This window comes from Malaclemys terrapin, chromosome 20 (genome assembly GCF_027887155.1).
Source record: "Malaclemys terrapin pileata isolate rMalTer1 chromosome 20, rMalTer1.hap1, whole genome shotgun sequence".
In the NCBI taxonomy this organism is placed as follows: Eukaryota; Metazoa; Chordata; order Testudines; family Emydidae; genus Malaclemys; species Malaclemys terrapin.
In genome coordinates this window covers 338867-360977 of record NC_071524.1, presented here as the reverse complement: position 1 = coordinate 360977, position 22111 = coordinate 338867, and the positions used below count along the sequence as shown (strand labels likewise).

Here is a 22111-nt window from a genome sequence, read left to right as displayed (position 1 = left end):
CAGGCAGAGTCGGGGGGGCCAGTGTCAGAACATGGCTCTAGTGGGACCTGTGCAGGGCCGGATGGCGGGGGTGTGTGTGTGTGGGTGTAGAGGTTGGATGCTGCACTGGTGCTGGGGGTGGTGGAGGAGTGGGGGGCACTTACCAGGACATCCATCTGCTTCCCTTCAGCCATGAGGGCGTCTGTGGAATAGAGACACCCACCAGTGAGCGGCTGGGCCCAGATCAGGGCCCCGGGCCCAGGCCCCCACCCCACATCTGAGCCGTTCGCAGACTGGCCCGCCTGCCCCCCGGCATACTGGGGTGGGGCAGGTTCACAAGCCCCATGGTGCAGTGGGGGAAACTGAGGCACAAAGGGGGGCAGGGGCGCCCCCAAAGGCACACAGTGAATCAAGGCTGCACCCCACATCAGCATGCCCCCCCCCACAGGATGTGGCCCCTGCCAGGGGCACGCGCCCCTCCCCCCTGCTCCATGGCTGCCCCCTCATGTGTGACTTACAGACTGTGGCTGCAGCCTCGGACTCCCTACGGGGAGAAAGAGAGAGAGATAGTCACAGAACCCAGGAGTCCTGGCTCCTAGCTGCCCTCATCTATCCATTAAGCCTCACTCCCCTCCCAGAGCCAGAGAGAGAACCCAGGAGTCCTGGCTCCCAGCCGACTCCAATCTAACCATTAGATCACACTCCCCTCCCAGAGCTAGGGAGAGAACCCAGGAGTTCTGCCTCCCAGACCTCTTGATCTAACCATTAGATCCTAGTCGCTTCTCTGAGCCGGGGAGAGAACCCAGGAGTCCTGTGTCCTGGGGCAGGTAGATCGGGGGTGGGGAGCGGAGCTGGGGTCTCACCTGCTCTGTCTCGGGGCTGGTCCTTTCCCTGCGGAGACACGAAGCAGAATTGTCCATGAGTCAACCCGGATCCCGTGTACCAGCCCTGCCCCACAGCCCTACAGGGCATCTGGGATGGGGGGACCAGGAGAGAGCCCCGCCCCCCCGCCGCTCTGCCTGGGGAGCACCTCACCCTCCAGCTGCTGAACCTGGATACCCTAGAGACAGACTGAGCCCGGCTCCCTGCACCACAGCGCCCCCTAGTGAGCCCTCTGCCCCACCCCCTGCAGCACAGCACCCCCTAGTGAGCCCTCTGCCCCACCCCCTGCACCACAGCGCCCCCTGCTGAGCCTATACCCTTTGCAGCCCAGCGCCCCCTAGTGCTGCCCAGGGGCTTTGGGGCCAGCTCTCACTGCCAGGGGAGAGCGCCCCCTGCTGGGCTCCTGCCCCACCCCCTGGGTTTCCTTCCCCATTTCCCATCCAAGCCATGACCCCTTCCCAGCCCGGCTTCGCAGCGGGTTTAACCCTTCCCTCGCTGGCAGGGCACTCACTTCCTCGGGTTCTTCGGTAGCAGACAAAGGCCAGGAGGAGGAGCAGGAGCAGGAGGCCGACAGCCGCCGCGCTCACCCCGGCGATGATGCTGCAGGTCAGAACCGATGCTGTGCTTGATACAGGTCCACCTGGGAAGCAGCACCAGGCCGTGAGCACTGTGAGCGGCTGGTTCGTTACCTGCTGCCCCAGCCCGTCCCCCTCGAGGACCCAGGGACCCACAGCAGAACATGCTATGGGGCTAGTGGGGGGGCAGGACCAGAGGGGATTCTGGGTAATAGTGGTCAGGGGGGTCACTCCCAATAGCAGAAGGCTGTACTGGGGTGGGGGCAGGGTGTGGGGGGGATGTACCTCAGGCCCCTGTGAAGCCAGTTAGGCCCGGATCCTGCAGCAACCCCCGACTTGGGTCCTGCCCCTGTCCTGGGAATTTCTCAGCAGCTTCATCTCACTTCTGCGTAGGAATCATATGGGTGGGGGATGGCAGTGGAGGGGGCTTGTGTCCGGGGAGGGTGCTTTGAGGTCATTGTGAGAGCCATGCCCTTCTAAAGTGATCAGCAGCGGAAGACGTAACAGTGCTGTCATTGCAACAACCATCATTAGGTTCCAGAGTCAACAACATGTCACTCTGGATCAGTGGGTTCAAATGTTAACACCATGTCTATCTGGATTGAGAGGTTCCAGAGTTAATGTCGCACTGGGCAGCACCCCAGCGAAGGGGGAGCCCTGCTTCTGAGCCATTCACGCAGTCTGTCTGCAGACTCAGGCAGACAGATGGGATACACGGGATCATTATCCATGGCTCTCTGGCCCCAGTGCCGTTCTCCCAGGGGAATACACACTGAGCTGTGCCCCACACAGGTGGCTTTGTGGTGCCAGGGAGCAGCACAGCACCCCGGTTTGTGGTCTGGCTGGGTGTGGGGCTGGGAGCACGGATGCTGAGCCAGGCCCCTCACCTGCTATCACCAGCTCCACAGGGCAGGCGGAGACAGGCCGTAAGACACAGACCCCGGCACGGTCACTGCGCCCCGTCCCCACAGCCCGGCCCCAGTGATGAGGCCGATACAGGGGCCTGCAGGGAGAGTCTCCTGGATGCTTTTCCCCCGAATCCAAGACCGAGAGAGCTGGGCTAATGACACAAGAGACACGGGGTCCCCCACCCCTCAGCAGGGCAACGGTGCGGATCCATCTGCAAGGAGCCCATGGAGGGGTGGCTGGGGCAGGGCAAGGAGAGGCCGAGGGGACCTAGAGGCCAATTGCGTTTTATCTCCATCAGCTGGGGAAGGAGAAACCAGTTGAGTGGGGAATGATCACAAGTGAATCAGAGTTGGCTGGTGTAGCAGGAACTGCTGGGTAGGGTCACACTGGGAACTATTGCTGAGCTCGCCTGGCCAGTAACTGCCATTGGCTGAATTCAACCCACTTCCTGGGCAACAATTTACATTCCTGGAGCACCAGGATCTGGCGTTAGAACGTCCAAGGCACTAGGCCAGAACCCACCGCTCTACGGTCCCTTCGCGGCTTCTCTGTTCTTAGGCTGGTTTGTTGTGTCTTGAGCCATCCCCTTGCGCCGTCTCTGTTTGCTGCTCTGAGTTCCAGCTCAGATACCTGCAGCTATTTCTCCAGGCGATGGGTCGGCTTCTCAATCGAACAACTGTCCCTCCGCTGCTTTTTCTAGAGTCCCTTTGCTCTCGGACAATTTTTCCCTTCCTGTCGCTTCCCCTGAAGGTTCTGGGCGGACGTTTTGTCCGTACTATTAGTTTTACTTTCACTACAGCTCACTTCCTCCTCATTTCTTCAGCCCGTTTCTCTTTGCTCACAGCCGGTTTCTGTCACGTTTCATTCGTGCTTTACTTCTCCTGCGGTTTTCTAACAATTGCTTTGTAACTTAGAGACTCTTTTTTCTTTGTGTTTCACAGCCTGGTTCTTCCTCTAACTTTCCCCCTCATGCCGGTGTCTTTCCTTTGTCTGCCTCCTCCTGTTCCTGCCATCTCTGCCCATTCTCAATGGGACTTTCTCCCTGCCAGCTCTCTGCCTGGCCCCTTCGATGACACAGCTCCGCCACCGGTCCCTTTCTACTGGCTCCCGCTCGCTGGGTCCCTGCATTGCTGGTGCAGGTTTCTACCTCGCTGGCTGCTGGTGTCTCTCTCCCGGTGTCTGGGCCCCACATACCCATAGTAACACCAGCCATTCTCCCCACCCAGCCCCAGCCCTTTGTGTCTCCCCCATGGAAGCGGCTCCTTGGGCAGAATGAGCCTGTTTAACTGGCCGAGGGGGCCCCCTTCCCTGCCCCCGGGCCAGCTAGAACCCCGAGCCCCATCCCTGCCACCAGAGCAACCCCAGTCCGGCCCCAGTCCCGGGTGAGCCCCATTAGCCAACTGACCTGAGCCCCAGCCATGCTATGCCGAGCGACCCCAGCCCTGTGCTAGGCCTGAGCAGCCCCCAGCCCCCGACACCAGCCCAGCGTCCCTCGGCAGCAGCTCCATATTATACCGGTCACCTGTGCCGTCTCCGCTCCGCAGCCGGGCATCCCTCTGCTGGGCCCAGAGCTCAGGACAGAGCCTGGCTCTGAGCATCCCATCAGCATGGAGCCCCCGCCGAGGTTCTGGCTGGGGGTGGGGCTGGGAGCGGGGACATCGAGCCGGGCCCCTCACCTGCTACCACCAGCTGCACGGTGTCGCTGGGCTGCGAGGAAACGAAGGGCTCTGATCGGTTCCGGTAGCTGCAGCTGTAGTTCCCTCCGTGCTGCCGGCCCACGGTGGGGATGCGGAACTCGGCCCCGTCCCCAGCAGGGTCCATGTGTCGCGGCGGGTTCTGGTCTCCAGCCTTGTGCAGGAAGAACCTCACGTCCCGGCGCTGCCCCTGACACCGGATGGTGACGTCTGCCCCTGGGGCGGTGACCACAGTGGGGCTCAGCGAGATGGAGGATCTGGGTAAGTTGGGATCTGCGCACAGGAGATAGGCTGTGAGAGTCAGTCCCGGGCACCCACCGAGACCCCGCCTCCCCGGCCGGCCCCAGCCATGGACAGATCCAGGGGCCCCCGGGCAGGGATTCTCTCCCAGATCCCAGAGTTCCCCCCACCCAGAATCCCGGCCCTGCGAGCTGGGCTCCCAGCCCCACAGACACCGAGCCGCAGCTCCTTAGTTCTTGGGATCCTCATATGCCCGAGTCACGGGCTTGTCTCTGGCGCCCGGTACCGCAGGGCCCGAGATCCACACAGGAAGGGAGTCAGCCCCCTGGGAGGCAGAGAGGGGTCTTTATCCCCATTCTACACAGAGGGAAACTGAGGCACAGACAGATTCACTTTCCTTAGTGAGCTCCCAGGGGAAGGGACTGTCTCTTCACTCTGTGTTTATGCAGCGTCTGGCACAACAGGACCCTGATCATGGCGGGGGTCCTACATGCACCCCCAACACAAGGGATCCAGCGCTATTGAGGCCAGCGTTTGCAGAGTTCTCCACTAACTGTGGGAGTCTCGGTTTGTGGGTGCTCAGCCTGAGATCCCCCAAGATTGAGGCCCCCCCACAATGAAGGACAGTTTTGAAAACTGCGACGTGCTCCCATCACACAGAGTCTGTGGCCGCGCCAGGAGCTGAGCCAGATCTCCTGGGTCCCAGCCTAACGCCATGTCCACCAAGCCACTTCTTCTTCTGCAGCCCCTGCCCCATTCAGCTCCGGCCAGGGCACTGCCTGGGGCGGGGCCTGGAGAACAGAGGGGAGGGGATCACGGGATTAAATAGCAACTCTCGGTTCCTACGCACAAGGGGCAGCGTTAAAGTCGCCTCCCTGCCCCGAGTCTCCAGGGGCTGCTGCTCCCCGCTGGCTGGGGAACCTCCCAGTGACTCCGTCCCCGCTCCCTGGCCGGGCGTCTCCACTGCTGGGTCAGGGCTCAGGGCAGAGCCCGGCTCTGAGCGTCCCATTGGCACCGAGCCCCTGTGAGGGTCTTGCTGGGGGTGGGGCTGGGAACGGAGACACCGTGCCGGGCCCCTCACCTCTCACCACCAGCTCAACCGGGTCGCTGGGGTACGACACGTTGAATGGCTCCGATCTGTTGTGATAGGAGCAGCTGTAGCTCCCGCCGTCCTCCCGGCTCACGTTGCTGATGGGAAACACAACCTCAAACTCGTCCGTATCCACAGGTGGGAAATGGCGTCGCTCTTTATTCAGCACGAACCGCACGCCCTGATGCTGCCCCCGACACCAGACAGTCATAGGTCCCCCCGGGGAGACCCCCCCGCTGGGTCTGAGGGAGATGTTGGGTTTGGGGTAGCTGGGCTCTGCAGTGGGAAGCAGACAGGCCGTGAGACGCAGGCCCCGTCACTCAGTCCTGGGGCCCGTCCTCACCACGCGGCCTCAGTGGTGGGTCAGACCCGGCGGCCCTGGGGACGGACTCCTGGATGCCTTTCCACAGGGGCCAGAGTTTCCTCTGAGCCCTGGGCTAACAGCATGAGACACGGAGCAACCCCAGCCCCTGGGGGCCCAGAACTCTGCTCCCTCGTGGGTGACAGGCCAGGACACTCTCCAGGGTCCCTTCACTCCCTGGCTTCTCTGCTGGGAGGGGGCTGGGAGCCAGAACTCCTGGGTTCTGTCCCTGGCTCTGGGGGGGAGTGGGAGGTAGTGGTTAGAGCAGGGGAGGGGCTGACTTGGGGCCAGGATTCCTGGGTTCTCTCCCTGGCTCTGGGAGGGGAGTGAGGTCTAGTGGGGAGAGCAGGGAGGATGGGGGCCAGGACTGCTGGGTTCTCTCCCTGGCTCTGGGAGGGGAGTGGGGTCTAGTGGTTAGAGCAGGGGGGGCTGGGAGCCAGGACTCCTGGGTTCTCTCCCTGGCTCTGGGAGGGGAGTGGGGTCTAGTGGTTAGAGCAGGGGGGGCTGGGAGCCAGGACTCCTGGGTTCTGTCCCTGGCTCTAGGAGGGGAGTGGGGTCTAGTGGGGAGAGCAGGGAGGATGGGGGCCAGGACTGCTGGGTTCTGTGCACAGCACCACCACTGACTTGTAGGGGACTGTGCAAGTCTCTACTATACACTGAGGTTTATAACCTTCAGCTCCGCCCATCACCCCCTAACTGATGTGTTGCCTGGGAAAGGCCCCCCAGCTCTGCAGCTCCCCCTGGGGGCAGGGATCCCCCCTTCCTCAGCCCTGAGTCTCCAGTGGCTGCTTCTCCCCACTGGCTGGAGAACCCCCCAGTGACTCCGTCCCTGCTCCCCGGCCGGGCGTCCCCACTGCTGGGCCCAGGGCTCAGGGCAGAGCCTGGCTCTGAGCGTCCCATCAGTGCAGAGACCCCCTGTGGGTCTGGCTGGGTGTGGGGCTGGGATCCGGGCCCCTGAGCCGGGCCCCTCCCTCACCTCCTACAATGATCTCGACAGGGTCGCCGAGATCTGACCAGCGATTCTGATCCGTTATGGAGCGATATTCACAGGTGTAGCTCCCTCCATCTTCCCGGCTGACACTGGCGATGGGAAATTCAGCCACGGTCCCATCAGGCACCATCTGCCTCTGCAGGTTCGGGTGTCCAGCTTTATGCAGGAAGAACTCCATGCCCGGGTACCGACCCTCACAGCGGATGGTGACGCTTCCCCTGAGCGCCACCACCCTGCTGGGGCTCACCCAAATGGTGGGTTTGGGAAATTCTCGCCCTGCTTTCAACAAGAGACAGGAGTTAAACAGGGGAGACACAGCCCCCGCTCCCCCCCCACCTCAATTCAGTCCATCCATCATTCGGCCTTGGGGGGGCTCATTGAATCAGGACATTGAACCAGGGGACGGTTCCTCTCTGCTTCGTCAGACCCCGGGAGCCAGATTCGGCTCCTAATTACTCCATGGTGTGGGGGGTGGGCACAGAAGAATGAGGCCAGGTCTGAGCTCACAGGGGGAGTTTTGGTTGAGTTTTGGGGAAGGTTCAGGGCTCAGTTTCTCTTCCTCCCCCCGATCCCGGCCCCTTCCTGATGTTAATATCCTCCCCACAGACTGATACTCACCTCCCAACACCCAGCTGTGCCCGGCCAGAGAGCAGCCTGAAAAGGAAATTGGTGTTAGGGACCAGATCCCAGAGCACCTGGATCCTACACCCTGGTCCCACATCCCCCCCATGGACACAAGCCCTGGTCTCAGATCCCACCTTATGGGCACACGCCCTGGCTGTCTCCGATACTCACCGAGGAGGAGGACGGTGAGAGCAGATGCCATGATGGGGCAGTGGGGGGCCCCTCAGCACTGCCACTAACACCCCAGTGCTGAGCTCCACCCAGCCTGAGGCCCAAGTGCAAGCGGAATGAGGAACTGCGCTGGGGGCTGCAACCCCAGGAAGCCCGTGATGCACTCGGCCCCTTTCCGCCCCATCAGATGGTTTCTCTGCAATCTCCAGGCCAAATCTACTGTGGTCGGAGCAAAGCCAGCTCCCTGCAACGCCCAGCAAACCACATCCCCTCCTGCAGCTGCTCAGCCCCCTCCCCATCACCTCCAAGCCCCACATGGGAGCTGCCCAGTCCGGGGACTAGCTGGGAATGAGGCAATCTCAGGAGGCCTCAAGAGGTGCCCAGGCTGCCCTGACCTTTTCCAACAGGCCCATCTAGCCTCCCTGGAGCAGCAGCTCAGAGTAGAGGAAGGCTCTCTCTCCTCCCCGCTCCCTAAAGTATCATCCCTCTCCCATGAAGTGGGACAGAGATTCCTTCCTGACCCGGTTGGGCCCAGTGCCTGCCCTGGAGCATGAGGGTGGAGGGACTTGGCCAACCTCCTTCCCAGGTAATGTTGCTGCAGAATCTATTTTTAGCCAAGTGACGTGGCACAGAGACAGGACTGGGGCCTGGGAGGGTGGTGGTTTCTGGCCCCCATGAGGGTGCGAGAAATGGGTAAATGTAGATCCTGAGTTGTTAAAGGAACAGCCGTAAAATCCATGAAAGAGGAAGTCTGCCGAGAGCCGGCGCTCACTTCCTGTTTCTGCTACTGCCAGTGAAACTCTGTAAACCTGATGCCCAGCATCTACCCTGTTTATATACCCCAGTTCTCGGAGGGGAATGGGGTCTACTGATTGTTGCGAGGGGGGCGGGGGCCTGGAGCCAGGACTCCTGGGTTCTCTCCTAGCTCTGATTGGGGCACCAGGGGTGGAGTCTAGTGGTTAGAGAAAAGGACACAGATTAGAGCCAGCCCCCTAGAGGTGAAAGGCCCCGCCCGGCTCCGGCCCGGCCCGGTCCCCACGGCTCGGGTTGGGTCGGGTTGGCTCCGGCGCGGCTTGGGTTTCTGCCCCCGGCGCGGCCCACGCAGTGCGGCTCGGGTCGCCCCCCCCCCGGCGCGGCCCCCGCGGCGCGGCTCGGGTCGTGTGTCTCCCTCCCCCCCCCCCAGCGCGGCCCCCGCGGCGCGGCTCCGGGTCGGACCCAAGCCCAGCAACCCCGGCCGGAGCCCAGCTCGATTCCTGGGGGCGGGGCTTGTAGCAAGCCCCTCCCCCAGGAATCGGGCCCCGCTCTTGCTAAAGCCGGCCCTGCTGGGCCAGAGAGGCAGGACTTGTGTCTGTAGCCAAACTTAGCTGCAGGATTCACCAGACGGGGGGCTCAGTGAAGCGAAGATTCAGGTTGGAAATGGCCTTGACTCCCAGGACCCAAATCCCTGCCAGGCTGACTTAGCTTCTCAGCTTCCCACCCCAACAGGAGCTCTTGCATTGTCCCCAGTGGGCTTGGCGCCAGGCAGTGGAATACGGGGTGAGGGAGAATGTGGGGGAACATTGGGGGGTGGGGGATGAGGGGTAGGAGCCGGGGGGGCAGGGCAGTGGTGGGGAAACAGGGATAATGGAAGTTGCCCTCCACGGTTGAGGAGTGCCTGGGTTCCCCCCCCCGTGAGAATTTAAGGGTGAATCTTCCCCATCGCTGTTGGGGACACTGGGGGGCATCGGTTGCCCCTGGCTCCCCCCCTCCCCCAAGCCGGCCAGAGGTGCCCCAGCTCAGCTGGAGTTTTGGGTGAAAAACAAATCCCTCCACACACCGCATCCACCGACCCAAACTCTGTGAGGGGAGAGCCAATCCCCATTCCCCCATCCTGCTCAACCCCATTCCTCTTCCACCTCCTCCCCCTCTCCCGTCCTGTCGCCCCTCCAGCACCCACCCACCCACTCCCTTTCTGTCTCCCCTCAAATTCCTTTCTGCACTTCCTCCCCAATCTCAGCCCATCTCCCATCTAATCCCTCCCCCGCCCCGACCTTGGCCTGCCCCCGCAAACTCCCGTAGCCCTGCTGCTCTTTGCTAGGATGACCAGACAGCAAGTGTGAAAAATCGGGACAGAGGGTGGGGGTAATAGGCACCTATATAAGACAACCCCCCCCCCCCAAAATTGGGACATTTGGTCACCCTACTCTTTGCAGAGGATCTCACAGGCCCAGAGGGCTCAGGGGGGTTGGAAACTCTCTCCCTCCCCAGCGTTACACAGGCCGGGGGCCGGGGCTCATTTCAAACCGAGTCCCTGGTTCAACTCGGCTCCTGGGCAAACCCCCAGCAGCAGCCGTTCAAAGGCAAAGCTTTCGGGTTAAACCCACGGACAAGAAATCAAACCCGGCCTGTCTATTGAAACGGGGGCTGAGCGACTGCGGCCAACAGCCGGAGTCAAATCGGCTCCAAGTCTCGCTTCTTCGGGAGTCACCGGAGCAGAGCCGCTTGTTCCCAGAACAGCCGGGCTTTGGGGGAAGGAACCGGTTCATTTCACTCTCCGGACGGACGGGCAGGGCAGCCGCTGACTCCGCTCCTAGTGTAAGCGGGGGAATGGTCCCGCTATTGTGGGGAACTTTCCTGGCTTATACATGCCCCGGTGGGATTGGCTAGCGAAAGTATCTGAGTCCTCGCTCCCACTCCCTTTACCCAGAGACCTGCCTGACCTCGAGGGCTCCCCTTCCTCTCTCCCATGCAGCAGAGTCCTCCTAACCCCCCGCAAGGCTGGGCCCCGGATCCCTGCAGGCTTGATCCCCAGTCTTGCCGTGGTCACTTAGGACAGGGGCGAGGGTGTCCCCACTCCAGGGCACTCTCTTTGCACCAGCTGCTTCCCTGGTTCACTGATCAGTACATAGAGTTCAGAGCACATACAATTTATTAAACAGCAATTGTTTATACAAAAATAAGTAAAAATGGGGAAGGTTAAAGGAAACAAGTCACCCATCCTGTGGGCACGGGGACACCACAAACAGCCGCCTCTGCACGGGAAAGGAAGTTCACAGTCTGTTTCTCACATGTTCCAGGTCTCTTTCCCAGGCCCTGGTCACACCAGGTTGATATCACAGAGTGACAATCTGCACCTCAAAGTAGCACCATGGAGCCCCCCTATTGACCTCTACGATAGAATTATGATAGGTTGGATACAAAGTTGCCTTGTGAGGCATCATTTTAAAGTCTTGATATATATATATATATGGAGCTATACCTATGTCATAGAAGTGGAAGGGATCCTGAAAGGTCATCGAGTCCAGACCCCTGCCTTCAGTAGCAGGACCAACTACTGATTTTGCCCCACATCCCTAAGTGGCTCCCTCAAGGATTGAGCTCATAACCTTGGGTTTAGCAGGCCAATGCTCAAACAACTGAGCTATCCCTCCCCTCCTTGGACATACATGTCTTGTTGCATTGTATGTGCTATCATTGTGTGGGACGTTATGAAGCATTGCTGTGTGTGCTAGTGAAATATGTTGCGAGGTTGGCAGATGCCCACAGCTAACCCTTCAACTGCAACAAAGGATCAGCCAGACACTGTTAATCGCTCATCAACACCCCTCAAGGAAAGAATCCACTATCCCAGAGACTGTGTACAATGGAGATTGCTGGACCAATGGGGCCTCCCTGATCCCCGCATCACAGAAAAGATCTTTCCAGCAAACTGGAAGAAAATATAAAAGAGGGGAAGGGACATAATCTCTGGGCTTCTCTTCCCCACAACTCAACACCTGGAGGAACATGTGGAGGACAAAGACTTTGAATTGGGGAAGGGTGGTCCCAGGCTGGGATGGAGTCCAGTCTGGGTATTGAGGATCTGTAACCTGCTTGTCCCATCTGTCAGGGGGAGACCCGGCCTGATTCAAATCCTGTTTCATTTGAGGAACTTAGACTGCAAATATATTTTTATTTCTTAAGTAGCCAACTCTGATCTCTGCGCCTGCTCCTTCTAACCACTTCAAATCTCTCCTGCAGTTAATAAACCTGTTTTATATTTGACCTAAAATAGTGTGTTTTGGTTGAAGTCCTTGGGAAATCTCAGCTCAGTACCATTCTTTGGCACTGGGATCTGGCCAACCAAAAACCCCATTAAGTGTCAGTGAGGGGCCAACACTGCCCTCACATGAGCAAATGGACAGACAGAAGGTGGGGAAGAGACAGTATGGAAATGGGGGTGAAATGCAGCTTCTGGGGATGGTAGTGGGTGCGGGACGTGGATTAGTGACCAACGGTTGCGTTGGCTGTGAGGTGACCCCAACCTCTGAGGCTCAGATCCTGGGCAGTTACAATCCGGGCAGGGCCGGCCCCATGTTGGGTCCATTCTCCTTAGGCAGGGCAGGTGGGGTGGGTGCCACACACCCGACTGCAGCATCCGATGGGAAGCCAGGAGAGTGAGCTAGGAGATGAGGAATGAGACAGTGGGGCAGAAAATAACCCAACTAGGGAAGGGAAAAGGATCTCCAGGGCCTTCGTGGAACTGCTAATTAGCTATCCCCGCGGGTAGGCTGGGAGCTTCAGAGTGCCCCCCCCCCCCCCCCGGCCACTGATTGGTCCAGCTGCCTCCAGATAGGGTTGCCACCTGTCTAATCACACAAATCCAAACACCCTTCCTCTGCCCCTTCCCCAAGGCCCCGTCCCTTATCTGAGGCACCGCCCTGCTCACTCCATCCCCCCTCCCTCCGTTGCTTGCTCTCCCCCACCCTCTCTCACTTTCACTAGCCTGGGGCAGGGGGTTGGGGTGCAGGAGGGAGTGAGGAGTGCTGACTCTGGTCGGGCAGTGCTTACTTCAAGTGGCTCCTGGTCGTTGGCGCAGCGGGGCTCAGGCAGGCTCCCTGTCTGCTCCTGCCCCGCGCCGCTCCCAGTAGCAGACGAAACCACCCTGTGGCCCCTCGGAGTTAGAATAATAGATTCATAGACTTTAAGGTCAGAAGGGACCATTATGATCGTCTAGTCTGACCTCCTGCACAACTCAGGCCACAGAATCTCACCCACCCACTCCTGTATCAAACCTGGCTCTGAGCCATTGAAGTCCTCAAATCATGGTTTAAAGACTTCAAGATGCAGAGAATCTTCCAGCAAGTGACCCGTGCCCCATGCTGCAGAGGAAGGTGAACACCCCCCCCCCCCAAGGCCTCTGCCAATCTGCCCTGGAGAAAAATTCCTTCCTGACCCCAAATATGGTGATCAGCTAAACCCTGAGCATGTGGGCAAGACTCACCAGCCAGACACCCAGGAAAGAATTCTCTGCAGTAACTCGGATCCCCCCCATCTAACATCCCATCACAGGCCATTGGGCATATTTACCGCTAATAGTCAAAGACCAATCTCATTATACCATCCCCTCCAGAAACTTCTCAAGCTTAGTCTTGAAGCCAGATATGTCTCTTGCCCCCACTGCTCCCCTTGGGAGGCTGTTCCAGAACTTCACTCCTCTGATGGTTAGAAACCTTCGTCTAATTTCAAGTCTAAACTTCCTGATGGCCAGTTTATATCTATTTGTTCTTGTGTCCACATTGGTACTGAGCTTAAATAATTTCTCTCCCTCCCCAGTATTTATTAGGATATAGATATTCAGGCCTGTCTGTAAAGGCCTAGACTTTAAGAATTTAGGTATATTCTTATCACGTAGCTAGTTATAGAGGTATAAAAGAAAGAATCAAAATCACTGTCTGGCTGTGTAAGGGACAATCTGAGGCTCTGATCTTAGGCTAAGTAAGGCCCTTGGCGAAGCAGCAGAGGCAGCCATGGGCTGAGAAGTGAATGGTCGCATCCTCACATTCCAAACTGGTCACATGGAAATAAGGTGCTAAGGGGCTGTTAGGAATACAATCCTGTCCTGATATTCCTATCACCTCCAGAGAAAGGGAAGAGCCTAGAACATGTAAAAGGAAATTAAGTTTGATAGTTTTCTGTCTGATAAGAACTCACTTATCAATAGACAAAGCTGGAAAACCCTTATGTCTGTATAGATGTAGTTGTGAAATCCTGACTTCTGTATTGTTTTGTATGTTTATTTGCATGATCTCTGTCTGGTTCTGTGATTGTTTCTGTCTGCTGTATAATTAATTTTGCTGGGTGTAAACTAATTAAGGTGGTGGGATATAATTGGTTAAATAACCATGTTACAGTATGTTAGGATTGGTTAGTTAAATTTCAGTAAAATGATTGGTTAAGGTATAGCTAAGCAGAACTCAAGTTTTACTATATAGTCCGTAGTCAATCAGGAAGTAAGGGGGGGAATGGGAACAGGGAATGGGGGTGGGGAAATTGGAATCATGTTTTGCTAAGGGGGGAATGGGAACAGGGAATGGGAACAGGGATGGCTCTGTGGTGTCAGAGCTGGGAAGGGGGACACTGAGGAAGGAAACCGGAATCATGCTTGCTGGAAGTTCACACCAATAAACATCGAATTGTTTGCGCCTTTGGACTTCTGGTATTGTTGCTCTTTGTTCATGCGAGAAGGACCAGGGAAGTGAGAGGGTGAAGGAAGAAGCCCCCTAACAGTTTTTATTCTTCTGATATATTTGTAGAGAGCAATCATATCTCTCCTCAGCCTTTTTTTGGTTAGGCTAAACAAGCAAAGCTCTTTGAGTCTCCTTTCATGAGACAGGTTTTCCATTCCTCGGATCATCCTAGTAGCCCTTCTCTGTATCTGTTCCAGTTTGAATTCATCCTTCTTAAACATGGGAGACCAGAACTGCACACAATATTCCAGATGAGGTCTCACCAGTGCCTTGTATACCAGTACTAACACCTCCTTATCTCTACTGGAAATACCTCGCCTGATGCATCCCAAGACCGCATTAGCTTTTTTTCACGGCCATATCACATTGGCAGCTCATAGTCATCCTGTGATCAACCAATACTCCGAGGTCCTTCCCCTCCTCTGTTACTTCCAACTGATGTATCCCCAGCTTATAACAATAATTCTTGTTATTAATCCCTCAATGCATGACCTTGCACTTTTCACTATTAAATTTCATCCTATTACTATTACTCCAGTTTACAAAGTCATCCAGATTTTCCTGTATGATATCCCGGTCCTTCTCTGTATTGGCAATACCTCCTAGCTGTGTGTCATCTGCAAACTTTATTAGCACATTCCCACTTTTTGTGCCAAGGTCAGTAATAAAAAGATTAAATAAGATTGGTCCCAAAACCGATCCCTGAGGAACTTCACTAGTAACCTCCCTACAGCCTGATAGTTCGCATTTCAGTATGACCCGTTGTAGTCTCCCCTTTAACCAGTTCCTTATCCACCTTTCAATTTTCATATTGATTCCCATCTTTTCTAATTTAGCTAATAATTCCCCATGTGGAACCGTATTGAATGCCTTACTGAAATCGAGGTAAATTAGATCCACTGCGTTTCCTTTGTCTAAAAAATCTGTTACCTTCTCAAAGGAGGAGACCAGGTTGGTTTGGCACGATCTACCTTTTGTAAAACCATGTTGTAATTTGTCCCAATTACCATTGACCTCAATTGCGTTAACTATTTATTCTTTCAATTTTTTTTCCAAGACCTTGCATACTAGAGATATCAAACTAACAGCCCTGTAGTTGCCCAGGTCACTTTTTTTCCCTTTCTTAAAGATAGGAACTATGTTAGCAATTCTCCAGTCACATGGTACAACCCCTGAGTTTACAGATTCATTACAAATTCTTGCTAATGGGCTTCAAATTTCATGTGCCAGTTCCTTTAATATTCTTGCATAAAGATTATCTGGGTCCCCCGATTTAGTCCCATTAAGCTGTTCAAGTTTGGCTTCTACCTCGGATGTGGTAATATCTACCTCCATATACTCATTCCCATTTGTCATCCTGCCATTATCCCTAAGCTCCCCATTAGCCTCATTAAAGACTGAGGCAAAGTATTTGTTTAGATATTGGGTCTAGATTATCCTTAACCTCCACTCCATCCTCAGTGTTTAGCGGTCCCACTTCTTCTTTCTTTGTTTTCTTCTTATTTATGTGGCTATAGAACCTTTTACTATTGGTTTTAATTCCCCTTGCAAGGTCCAACCCTACATGGCTTTTGACCTTTCTCACTTTATCCCTACATGTTCTGACCTCAATAAGGTAGCTTTCCTTGCTGATCCCTCCCACCTTCCACTCCTTGTAGGCTTTCTGCTTTTTCTTAATCACCTCTCTGAGATACTTGCTGATCCATCTTGGTCTAAAACTCCGGTCTATGAATTTTTTTCCCCTTTCTTGGGATGCAGGCTTCTGATAGTTTCTGCAACTTTGACTTGAAGTCATTCCAGGCCTCCTCCACCTTTAGATCCCCAAGTTCTTCAGTCCAATCCACTTCCCTAACAAATTTCCTTAATTTTTTAAAGTTAGCCCTTTTGAAATCAAAAACCCTAGTCACAGATCTATTTTTGTTTATCCTTCCATTTAGTTTAAACTGAATTAGCTCATGATCACTCGAACCAAGGTTGTCCCCTACAACCATTTCTTCTATGAGGTCCTCACTACTCACCAAACCAAATCTAAAATGGCATCCCCTCTTGTTGGTTCAGCAACTACTTGGTGAAGGAATCCATCAGCTATCGCATCTAGGAAAATCTGAGCCCTATTAATTTTACTAGCACTTGTCCTCCAGTCTATATCTGGGAAGTTAAAGTCTCCCATGATCACACAATTCCCATTAGTGTTTACTTCATTAAAAACATTAAAGAGGTCTCTATCCATATCCAAATCGGATCCCGGCGGTCTGTAGCACACGCCAAGAGCTATCCCAGGGGAGACTCTAATAGCTTTCTTTCCCAATGTGATTTTTGCCCAGACAGACTCTGTCTTATCCATTCCATCCCTTCTTATTTCTTTACAGTCTACCTCATCATTGATATACAATGCTACTCCACCACCTTTGCCTTTATTTCTGTATGTCCTAAACAGCACATACCCTTCAATACCTGTACTCCAGTCATGACTCCTATTCCACCATGTTTCCGTTATCCCTATAATATCCGGTTTCACTTCCTGCACCAATAGCTCTAGTTCCTCCATTTTGTTACCTAGGCTCCTCGCATTAGTGTACAAACATCTTAATTCTTGCTGTTCCGCTTCGCTCACATTCTTAACCCGATTAGGCACAGCCATTCTACCGCTAGTGTCACCTATGAGAATGGTATCTACACTACCCTTCCTCTGTATGTCCATTCTCCTACCCGCGGCTGTATCCTTTTTCCTTCGTTTTCTTCCCTCTGAATGTTAAAATCCGGCATGGAGATTACCTGGAGATCTCCCCCAAATTCCTAGTTTAAAGGTCTCTTAATCAGTTGTGCCAGCCTCCATCCTAGAAGTCTATTTCCCTCCGTACTCAGGTGAAGTTCATCCCAAGAGAACAGTCCTCTGTCCATGAATGCCTCCCAGTGGCCATACATCTGAAAGTCCTCCTTATAGCACCACTGCCTGAGCCATTTGTTGATCGTCATAATTCTGTCACACCTTTGTTGCTCTTCTCTAGGAACAGGCAGAATCCCACTGAAGATCACCTGAGCCTCGATTTCCTTAAGCGTCTTCCCCAGCCTGGCATAGTCTCCCTTGATACGTTCCAGCCAGAATCTAGCTGTATCATTCGTTCCCACATGAAGGACAATCAGTGGATTCTTTCCTGCTCCCGTTAGGATTCTCTTCAGCCTCAGGTCCACATCCACTATCTTAGCACCCGGCAGACAGCACATCCTTCTGTTCTCTGCATCAGCTCTGGTTACAGGCCTGTCTATTCTTCTCAATAAGGAGTCCCCAATCACGTAGACCTGCCTTTTCCTGGTGACGGTGTGATTCTCCAGTCTCTTCCCTGTTCCCTCTGGCTGCAAGTCCTCTCGATTCCTATTCACCCTTGCAATCCTCTGCAACCCATCCCGTACCCTTCTGGGGTTCATGTTTGGTGTTATCTCCATTGACTCTTCCCCTCTTCCTATAGGACTGGCTGCTCTTCTCTTCTTCCTTGCCCTCTCACCTTCAGCAACCACCTGCTGTGCCCCTTCTTCATTTTCCAACTCTGCAGACCTGTTCCTGAGCTCTATTTCTCCTTCACTGGCCCGACTTTTCCTCTGCCTGGTTCTCTTAGTCACATGCTTCCACCGTCCACTTTCCTCACCCAGCAGTCTCCCCTCAGAGTTCTTTGGTCCTGCTTCCATCTGCAAATCTGAGTTTTTCCCTTCAGCCTCCTCATGTCTTTGCTCCATCATCTGCTCAAACCCTCTTCTAAACTCAACCAGAGTTTCCACCTGCATCTCCAATCCTCGGATCTTTTCTTCCATCAGCTCTATCAGGTGGCGCTTCATGCAGACGAAACTCTTTTCAGGTACCCCCTCCAGGATCATGTACATGCCGTAGCTTCCACATCCAGTCATCCTCATTGTGTCTTCCACTGCTGCCTCTGTATCGGTCATAGCCTTCCCACCTAAATCCTGTAAATCCGGGAAACACAAACCAAACCAAAACACAACCACCCACAGCAAAACAAACCTCCAACAAGCACCACAACACTGCTAGAACACTGCACACTCCCTTCACTAGCCTGTGTGTTCTTCTGCCTGCCTCTGTTAGTCTTCCCAAAACTCCCCCTACAAACTCCCACTCAAACTCCCCTGTTTACAGCTCTGTTTGCTGGCTCCTGTGCCGCTGCCCCTGCCCAGAGTGCCGGCTCCGCAGCTCCCATTGGCCAGAGTTCCTATCACTGCGATGGGGCAGAGACAGGGTCAGGGATCCAGGGCACCATCCGAGATCTCCCCTGTCTCTGTTCCCATCACCAGGGGGCTGAGAACTCTTCCACACACAAAACCTTCACTGGCTGGACGTCCCATCTACTGAGTACCAGAGGTCACGGAGCTCCCCTGGGGTCTGGCTGGGCATGGGGCTGGGAGCCGAGGTGCTGGGCTGGGCCCCTCACCTGCTACAATGATCAGCACAGGGTCGCTGGGCTCCGAGTAGGCAGCTCGTCCTGTTCTGTTGCTATAACTACAGGTGTAGCTGCCACCGTGTTCCCGTCTGGCGCTGGTGATGGGAAATTCAGCCTCAGAGCCAGCAGGGTCTGTGTAATTCGGATAGTTCCCAACTCCAGCCTTGTAGAGGAGGAACCTCATGCCCAGGCATTGATGCCGATACCGGATGGTGACGTTTCCCCCCACGGGGATCACCCCCCCGGGGCTGACGGAGATGGAGGGTTTGGGGTAGGACTCCTCTGGATTCACAAACAAACAGGCAGTAAGTGGGGGTGACAAACGGCGTCTGTCTCATTCAATCCTCTCCCCATCTGTCGCTCCAGCGTTTTACCTCCCACCCGTCCCTGGGGTGCAGGCCCGGCCCCGCGGCTCACAGCCGGGGAGAGACACAGGACGGGGGAAAGGATTCCTTCAGTTCTCCAGCATCAATTCATTCCTGCCCCTATTGCATTCAGGGGTGACTCCAGATTGACCCTGGGGGCTGAGATCAGAACCCAGCCCTGGCCCCACTGCAGTTGGGGGTGAATTGGGATCTACCCTGGAGGGGTTTGTGGGACAAATCTGAGCCCTCTGAGCAAGCGGCTCCCAGGACAGGCCCCCCAAGAAACATGTTTACAAAATCCCCCGGTTGTTCTCACAATTTCCTGCCCACCCCCAGGGCTCTGCTCTGCCCCAATCTGCTCCCAGCCGCTGGGGATTTAGCTCCGCTCTGCACGGTGCCGGCGGCCCCTCTGGGGACAGGATATTCCCAAAGCTGTTCAGGGGACGTTCCGAACGCCGGGTCGGGCTGAGCCGGACCCACGAGCAAAGCAGTGACACGCGCGTGTGCAGCAAGCCGAGGGTGAGACACAATGGTGCCTTGCTCCAGTCCCTCTGCGTGTCCACGTCTTACAGCCCTGCTCTGCCTGACCCGTTCCCCAGGCTTCTGCCAGCTCCCTGGGCGAGTGCGGGGGCGCTGCGGGGTGGCTGGTGCCCTGAGTCTGGGGGGCAGAGCTTTGAGTGCAGGCAAATTCACCCTGTATGGTGCCCATCCCTGTAATGAGTGGGGCGAGGTCTCAGTCCCCACCTCTGGGTGTGGAGGGGAGCAGAGGTCTGACAGGATCATCCCTTTGGGGGATCTGCACCCCCGACCCACGTCCTCGTCCTTAATGTAGAAATCCCCCCAGCTGCCCCATTCCCCACAGATTCTCACATCCCAACACCCCGCTCCGCCCGGCCAGCCAGCAGCCTGGAAAGCAGATGGGTCTTTAGGGACCAGATCCCAGAGCAACTGGATCCTACACCCTGGGCTCAGATCCCCCTGCCCATGGACACAGGCTGTATCCGATACTCACCGAGGAAGAGGAAGGTGAGAGCAGATGCCATGATGGGGCAGTGGGGGGTGTCACAGACTCACAGGACTCGTGCTCTCTCTCAGCTCCGTACGGTCCCTGGGAGGAACCCCCTTCAGAGCGACAGCCCTTCTCTGGGGTCCACTCTCTCCTGGGGGTTAAGCCATAGGCTCCTCCACCGCCTGGAACTGCACCTCTCTGAGCCTTCAGCACACCCTCAGCACAGTACATCTAAATCTCCCTGTATCCAGGTGGGCTCTGCCTGCTCTCCCCTGCCAGCCAGAACCCCTCCTCCCAGCTGGGCATCTGATATCACCGGTCCCAACAGCTCCTCCCCTGTCCTTTGTCTTCCGTCCCAGGTAAACAGGTCGCCTGGGCCTCCTCTCCTCTCTTCTGTCCTCTGGCCCCCTCGGGCTGGAACTGGCTGGTCAGGTCACCGGCGTCCTCTCTCTGCAGCCCATTGTCCTCCCACTGGCCAGAACCGGCTGCGACTCCTGAGCTGGGCTTTCTGGTCACCCGTCACTGGGGTATCTGTTAGAACCCTCAACTCTCCCACTTCCCTGGTTCTTGTCACGCAGACAGTGAGCAGCAAAAGACCAGACGTCCGAAGCGCAGACAATGTGATGTTTAGTGGGGTTAGTTTCCAAGCCCTTCACACCAGTCGGGCTTATCTCCATACACCGATAGAGTCTGTTCCCCAGTGTCCCCTTCCCAGCTCCGACACCGCAGAGCCTTGCCTGTGTCCCTGTACCCCGTTCCCTATATTCTGTTCCCATTCCTGCCCCCTCCCTGTTAGCAAACGTGATTCCAGTTTCGCTTCCTATTTTCTGTTTGACCCCAGTTTATATAGTAATATTCTCATCTATACCTTAACCAATCATTTTACTGAAATTTAACTAACCAATATTAACCACCTTGCTAGACTAGTAACACCCAGGGAAACTGAGTCCCATGCCCTCTGCATGCAAACCATTGAAAAAAACAAGAAAAAAAAAGAACTCTCCTCACTTCATTACAGCACCCCCTGGAGGTAAAACACCCCAGTGCCGAGCTCCACCGAGCCTGAGGCCTGAGTGCAAGCAGAATGCGGAACTGCGCCGGGGGCTGCAGCCCCAGGAAGCCCATGATGCACTTGGCCCCTTTCTTCCCATCAGATGGTTTCTCTGCAATCTCCAGCCCAAATCTACCACAGTCAGAGCAAAGCCAGCTCCCTGCCATGCCCAGCAAACCACATTCCTTCCAGCAACTGCTCAGCCCCGCTCCCATCACCTCCCAGCCCCACATGGGAGCTGCCCAGTCCGGGGACCAGCTGAGAATGGGGGAATCTCAGGAGGTGTCAAGAGGTTTCCAGGCTGCCCTGACCTTTTCCAACAGGCCCATCTAGCCTCCGTCTAGCAGCTCAGAGCAGAGGAGGGCACCCCCCACACACAGTGCCCACCACAAAGCCACCCTCTCCCATGGAGCGGGGCAGAGGTTCCTTCCAGACCCGGCAGGGCCCAGCACTCATCCTGGAGCATGAGGGTGGAGGGACCTGGCCAACCTCCTTCTCAGGTAGTGTCGCTGTAGATGCTGTTCGTAGCCAAGTAGCGTGAGACAGACACTGAACAGAGGGGTGGGAGGTTGTGGTTTCCGGCCCCCGTAATCAGACAGGGGAGGGATAAATTTAGATCCTAAGTTGCTAAAGCAGCAGCCGAAAAATCCGTGAAAAAGGGAAGTGTGTCCAGAGCCGGCGCTCGCTTCCTGTTTCTGCTACTGCCTGGGAAACGCAGCATAAACCTGACTCCGCAGCAGCGACCCTGTAATATACCCTGGTTTTGGGACGGGAGTGGGGTCTAGTGGTTAGAGCAGGAGGGCCTTTCCCACCATAGGCACTGACTTCTACTGGTGCCGGTGGGTGCTCGACCCCCGTCTGCCCCCAGCCCCGCCCTGACTCCACCCCTGCCCCGCCCCCATTTCAACCCCTTCCCCAAAGTCCCTGCCCCAACTCCATCCCCTCTCTGCCCCTATTCTGACTCCTTCCCCAAATCCCCGCCCGGCCCCGCCTCTTCCCTGCCTCCTCCCCTGAGCATGCCACATTCCCGCTCCTCCCCCTCCCTCCGGGAGCTTGCTACAGCTGTTTGGTGGCAGCAAGCACTGGGGAGGTAGGCGGAGAAGCTGAGACGCGGCGCACTCAGGAGAGGGGGGAGGAGGAGGAGTTGGGACAGGGCAGGGAGCTTGGTTGCTGGTGGGTGCAGAGTCCCCACTAATTTTTCCCCACGGAGTCGGCGCCTGTCATAAATATAAAG

General features: G+C 55.9%; 1 pseudogene; it reads right to left on the bottom strand.

Moving 5' to 3' along the window:
- The window catches only part of LOC128826724 (leukocyte immunoglobulin-like receptor subfamily A member 6), a 161267-nt pseudogene that overhangs the window by 1247 nt on the left and 137909 nt on the right, over window positions 1-22111 (bottom strand).